Below are 6725 nucleotides of genomic sequence, written 5' to 3' on the forward strand. Positions count from 1 at the left end.
GAAAGAAAGAAAGAAAGAAAGAAAGAAAGAAAGAAAGAAAGAAAGAAAGAAGGAAGGAAGGAAGGAAGGAAGGAAGGAAGGAAGGAAGAAAAAGTTATGTACTGTATGATTTCATTTGTATAACTTTCTTGACAAAAATCATAGAAGTGGATAACAGATTAGTGGTTGCCAGGGGTCAAGGTAGGATGGGAGAGGAGTGTAGCCATAAAGGGCAACATGAGAGAATCCTTGTGATGATGGAAAGGTTCTGTACCTGTATTGACAATATAATAGTGTCAATATCCTGCTTGTGTTATTGTACTGAAGTTTTTCAAGATATTACCATTGGGGAAACTGGGTAAAGGATACATGGAAGTGTCTCTATACTTTTTCTTACACCTGAATGTGAATCTATAATTATCTCAAAATGCTTAATTAATTAATTTTTATTTTATTTTATTTTATTTTATTTTGAGATGGAGTTTTGCTCTTGTTGCCCAGGCTGGAGTGCAGTGGTGCCGTCTCAGCTCACTGCAACCTCCACCTCCTGGGTTCAAGCGATTCTCCTGCCTCAGCCTTCTGAGTAGCTGGGATTACAGGTGCCTGCCACCACTCCCAGCTATTTTTTTCTTTTGTATTTTCAGTAGAGACGGGATTTCACCATGTTGGCCAGGCTGGTCTCAAACTCCTGACCTCAGGTGATCTGCCTGCCTCAGCCTCCCAAAGTGCTGGCATTACAGGCGTGATAAAATGCTTAATTTAAAAAGAAATGGGCCTGGCATGGTGGCTCACACATATAATCCCAGGAGGATCATTTGAGTCTAGGAGGTTGAGGCTGTAGTGAGCCATGATTGTGCCACTACACTGCAGCCCGGGCAATGGAGCAAGACTCTGTCTCAAAAAATAAAATAATAAAATAGTAGAGGGGACTCTCTTCCTCAGGGCTGACTACAGAGGTGTCAGTCATCTCCTCCTTGGCATCACAGCTGCCCTCAGATCCCTTATGAAACTCAAGATTGTCAAAAAGAGGACCAAGAAGTTCATTCTGCACCCGTCACACCAATATGTCAAAATCAAGCCTAACTGGCAGAAACCCAGAGGTATTAACAACAGAGTTTGTAGAAAGCTCAAGGGCCAGATCTGGATGCCCAATGTCGGTTGTGGGAGCAACAGAAAAACAAAGCACATGCTGCCCAGTAGTTTCCGGAAATTCCTGGTCCACAAAATCAAGTTGCTGGAAGTGCTGCTGATGGGCAACAAATCTTACTGTGCTGAGATTGCTCACACTGTTTTCTCCAAGAACCGCGGAGCCATCATGGAAAGAGCCACTCAGCTGGCCATCAGAGTCACCAACCTCAATGCCATACTGTGCAGCAAAGAAAATGAATAGGCAGCTCATGTGCACGTTTGGTGTTTAAAGAAACTATAAAAACTGCCAAAATGTGTATGTGTGTGTATATATATACATATATATATATATATATAGTAGAGGGGGCTGGGCGTGGTGGCTCACACCTGTAATCCCAGCACTTTAGGAGGCCAAGGCGGGGGGATCACCTGAGTTCAGGAGTTCGAGAGCAGCCTGGCCAACATGGCAAAACCCCTTATCTACTAAAAACACAAAAATTAGCCAGGCGTGGTGGCACGCACCTGTAATCCCAGCTATTCAGAAGGCTGGGCAGGAGAATCACTTGAACCCTGGAGGCAGAGGTTGCAGTGAGCCGAGTTCGCACCACTGCACTCCAGCCTGGGTGACAGAGTGAGATTCCATCTCAAAAAAAAAAAAAAAATAGTAGAGGGGCTCCTAAAGAGAAAAAACCCTATAAGACTAAGAGGAAAAGCATCTAATGGTGTGACTTCAGACATGGTGACAAGTCACTAGAAGAGGGAGAGAGATGCACCCTTTGCCACCTTCTTTTTTTTTTTATTTTTCTTTTTTGAGACAGTCTCACTCCATCGCCAGGTGCCAGGCTGGAGTGCAGTGGTGCGACCTTGGCTTACTGCAACCTCTGCCTCCCAGGTTCAAGCAATTCTTCTGCCTCAGCCTCCTGAGTAGCTGGGACTACAGGTGTGCGCCACCACGCTCAGCTAATTTTTTTGTATTTTTAGTAGAGACAGGGTTTCACCATGTTGGCCAGGATGGTCTCGATCTCTTGACCTCGTGATCTGCCCGCCTAGGCCTCCCAAAGTGCTGGGATTACAGGTGTGAGCCACCACGCCCGGCCTTGCCACCTTCTTTAAAGTCAATCCTAGCACCTAATATAGAGAGATGTTAGTATTTACCTATGATTGATTTAAGGAAAATTATTCCCCTATTACCCTCTGTAAAATTTGCAGTCATCATCAATAAAGACAAGACCGGAGTTTGACTCTTAGCCCTAAACATAAAGGACTTCAAAATCTTATTTGGTGCACTATTTGTGTGTTTATGTAATTTAACTATAAATGACTTATATATATACATTTTTAATCACAGTTTTGATCTGTACCAGAAAGGAATTTGCAGCTGAAAATAATCTGGTCCTATCTAGGTAAATTTTGGAAAATATCTAAATGTTCTTAATGAGAAAACATCCGTGGTCTCAGATGTGGTTACGGGATAATGGTCTCCCAATGACTTATAAAATACTTCTCCTGGGGAGAAAAATACCTCTAGCATTACAAATAGGGTTGCAAATCTAAAAAGACTAATTTTGTCAAGGCAGGAGGTTTTTCTGGGCATGCTATGTAATTCCTGTTGTGGTGGTCTGGTGGGAAGGTTGGTGGAAAAGTGGGGGCTGCAGGGAAGGGGATGGACTGCAGAGACACTTCAAGAGAGACTCCTCAAACCAGTATTTCTTGTTGGTATATCTAAGAAGTTTAGGAAATATATCTTAAGATGAGAAGGAATTGTACTAATAATGTAGCCATTCAGATTCTAAAGACTGTGTGAGGACAAAAAAATCCAGGGAAAATATATTTTAAAGACATGATCATAAAAGCATGGCATTAATGGATCATTGTGGGCACCCTTCAAGACTGTGTATTCAGAGGCAGAAGAGAGGGTGGAGGCGCCAGGAAGTGACTGGTGTGGTTGGTGCTCATGGGCTTATTGTTGTCTACAGGTTCTGAATCCTACCCTAGAAACAATGACCATTCCTCACGGATAGCTGAGGCAAGAACACCTAGTGCCTATGGTAGGCAGCTGAGAGCTACTTGGTAAAATGATTTGCTCTTTAGAAGAGTATGGATGTGCAGCCGGGCGCGGTGGCTCACGTCTGTAATCCCAGCACTTTGGGAGGCCAAGGCAGGTGGATCTCTTAGGTCAGGAGTTCAAGACTAGCCTGGCCAACATGGCAAAACCACATCTCTACTAAAAATACAAAAATTAGCCAGGCATGGTGGCACACGCCTGTGATTCCAGCTACTCGGGAGGCTGAGGCAGGAGAATTGCTTGAACTCAGGAGGCAGAGGTTGCAGTGAGCTGAAATTGTGCCACTGCACTTCAGCCTGAACCACACAGCAAGACTCCATCTCAAGAAAAAGAAAAAATTGTATGGATATACAACCAGCAACTAGGAAACTGAGGCAGAGTCTAGCCAAGGACCAAATAGGGGAGGTGCTGGTGCACAGAAGGATGGGGAATGGCTTTTGTAGGACCCTCAACTAGGGACAATAGCCAGGTCATCTGGACTCCAGGCTGAAGTAAAGGGCTGAGCAAAGCTGGGCCCAGGAACAAATGAAGGTGTGATAGGCAAAATTCTAAGATGACTCCTGTGTTAGTCTGCTTTGTGTTGCTAGAAAGGAATAGCTGAGGCTGGGTAATTTACAAAGAAAAGAGATTTATTTTGGCTCACGGTTCCGCAGGCTGTACAACAAGAAGCATGGTGCCAGCATCTGCATCTGGTGAGGCCTCAGGAAGCTTCTGCCCATGGCAGAAGGTGAAGAGGGAGCAGGTGTATCATAAGGCAAGAGAGAGAACAAGAGAAAGGGGAGGAGGTGCCAGACCTCTAAACAACCAGCTTTCATGTGAACTCATCGTGAGAACTCACTCATTACTATGGGGAGGGCATCAAGCCATTCATGAGGGAATCCTGTCCCCATGACCCAAACACCCCCCACTAGGCCCCATCTCCTACACTGGGGAGTAACATTTTTTTTTTTTTTTTTTTTTTGGGATGGAGTCTCACTCTGTCAACCAGGCTAGAGTGCAGTGGCACAATCTCAGCTCACTGCAACCTCCACTTCCCAGGTTCAAGCAATTCTCCTGCCTCAGCCTCCTGAGTAGCTGGAATTACAGGTGCCCACCACCACACACGTCTAATTTTTGTATTTTTAGTAGAGATGGGGTTTCGCCATGTTAGTCAGGCTGGTCTCAAACTCCCAAGCTCAGGTGATCCGCCTGCCTCAGCCTCCCAAAGCGCTGGGATTACAGGCGTGAGGCACCATGCCCGGCCTGAGGGTCACATTTCAACATGAGATGTGGAAGGGACAAATACACAAACTATTTCAACCCCCAAACTCCTGCCCCCTAGCATACACACTCTGTATCATTCCCTCCCTTTGAATATGGGTAGGAGCTGAGGATGTGAAGGGATAATCATTCTGCTGATTAGGTTATGCCATGCAAGACTGCCATGGCCGACTACAGGGAGATTCTCCTGCTGGCTTTGCAGAGGCTGTTGCCATGTTATGAGAGGGCCATGTGGCTAGGCCCTGAGGGTAGCCTCTAGATGCTGAGATTGATCCCCGGCTAACAGCAAGAAAATGGGGATCTCAGTTCTATTAACTTCAACAGAGGTCAACCTTAGAGGATATCCCACCCCTGCCACAACTGTCTTTTAAGGGGCCTTGGCCACTCTCAGACATTGCCACGTAGGAGTATGAATGGGCATGACCTCTATGGAAGTCAGTTTTGCAGTATCTATCAAAATTACAGGAGCGTATGATCTTGATCTTTTGATCTTTGACCCAGTAAGTTCACTTCTAGGAATTTACTCCACGGATATATTAGCAGACATGGGAAACTGTTTATGCACAACGTTTTCCATTTGAACATTCACCTACTCATTCATTCAATACATGTGTATTGTTAGTAATTTTAAAAGATTGGAAACAACCTAAATGTATGTCAGTAAGGAAGATTAAATATATTACTGCACAATGGAATACCACATAGCTAGAACAAAATAAAGAAGAAGGAAACTGTATGTATCAAGTTGGAAAGATCTCCAATACGTTTTTAAGGGGAAAAATCATGATGCAGAATAGAGCATACATTGTATTAAAAGGAGGGGATTGGGGATGTATATTGATATTTGTTCATACCAGCATTAAAAAATCTCTGGGCTGGGCATGGTGGCTCATGCCTATAATCGCAGTACTTTGGGAGACTGAGGCTGGTGGACTGCTTGAGTCCAGGAGTTTAAGACCAGCCTGGGCAATATGGTGAAATCCTGTCTCTACTAAAAATACAACAACAACAAAAATTAGCCAAGTGTGGTGGCACGCACCTGTAGTCTCAGCTACTCAGGAGGCTGACGTGGGAGAATCACCTGAACCCAGGAGTTTGAGGCGACAGTAAGCCAAGATTGCGCCACTGCATTCCAGCCTGAACAACCAGAGTGAGACCCTGTCTCAAAAAAAAAAAATCTCTGAAAGGTTATAGTCACTAGCTATTTGGGGGAGATGGGACCTGGGCAAATGGGGCAGGCATTAGAGGGAGATGTTTCACTGTGTATCTGGTGATACTCCTTATGTATGGATTATTTTGAACTATCGGCTAAATAAAATATCAAATGCATGTATTTTTAAATTAAAACATTTTAAAAGAGGTTTTGCCCCAATAGAGTTAGGGAGCCACAGGATCTCTGTAGCACTACCTTCTCAGTTTTTGTTTTTGTTTGTTTGCTGTGTGAGACCAGGATGTCAGCATGGGAAAGAGGCCTTTTCTCCTCTCACCGCCCGCCTCCATTTGGATTTTGCAGCCTGAGCACTGTCCTCTAATGGAGCCACCGCTTACCTTGCCCCCTCCAGCTCCCTAGGGAGAACCGAAGTGCTGCTTTCCCAGAAGCCACCAAGGCTCTCCAGCTACACTCCCAGAGCCACTGCTGGCAGCTGAGATTCCCCTGGGAGGTTAATATCTGTGCATCTTCCTAAACACCCGGCCCCATCTGGAAACACTTGAGTTCAAATAACCTAACCAGTCCTGTCCTACAGGTCTGGATCCCCTCAAGCAGGGCTAAGATCCAGCTGGAATGTATCAGTGCTTGTATCAGTACTAGTTGTTTACGCATGGAGTCTATTCTGATGGTCCAGTGCCGGTCCTCTACCAGTTAAGTATTTTGGCTATCACCTCTGTCCTCTGTTGCCAGGGCCTCGCACTTCAACCCCTCCTACACTCCTCCCCTGGGCTTCCTCCCCTGATACTGCCTTTCACTGCTGATTGCCTTCTGGTATCAGACAGGGGCCCAGTGAGAAACAGATGGCACACCCAAAATGGGTAATTTAAGAAGAGTTTAATAAGAGACTATTTAGGAAAGTGCAGGCAAGGTATAGGGAAACCACTAGGGATACGGCAGTACCCCAGGGCAAGGGGAGGGACCCATAATAGAGAGGGATGGGTGGAGAAAGCTCTCGTGTGAGCTGAGGCCTGTGGCTGGTTGCTGGAGGCAGACAGTTCACTGTTACTCATCAGTGAGAAAATCTGGGAAATTAAAAGCCCCAATCTCCCTCTCTTTCCTCCTTCCATCTCCTATAGATATCCT

At 45.3% G+C, this 6725-nt stretch overlaps 1 pseudogene; it reads left to right on the forward strand.

The window, feature by feature from the left end:
- Positions 1–1412, forward strand: part of LOC116539029 — an 11249-nt pseudogene extending 9837 nt beyond the window's left edge.
- Positions 1413–6725: the final 5313 nt, after the last annotated feature.

The sequence above is a fragment of the Sapajus apella genome, unplaced genomic scaffold, assembly GCF_009761245.1.
Source record: "Sapajus apella isolate SASKATOON/1434 unplaced genomic scaffold, GSC_monkey_1.0 scaffold125, whole genome shotgun sequence".
Taxonomy (NCBI): Eukaryota; Metazoa; Chordata; class Mammalia; order Primates; family Cebidae; genus Sapajus; species Sapajus apella.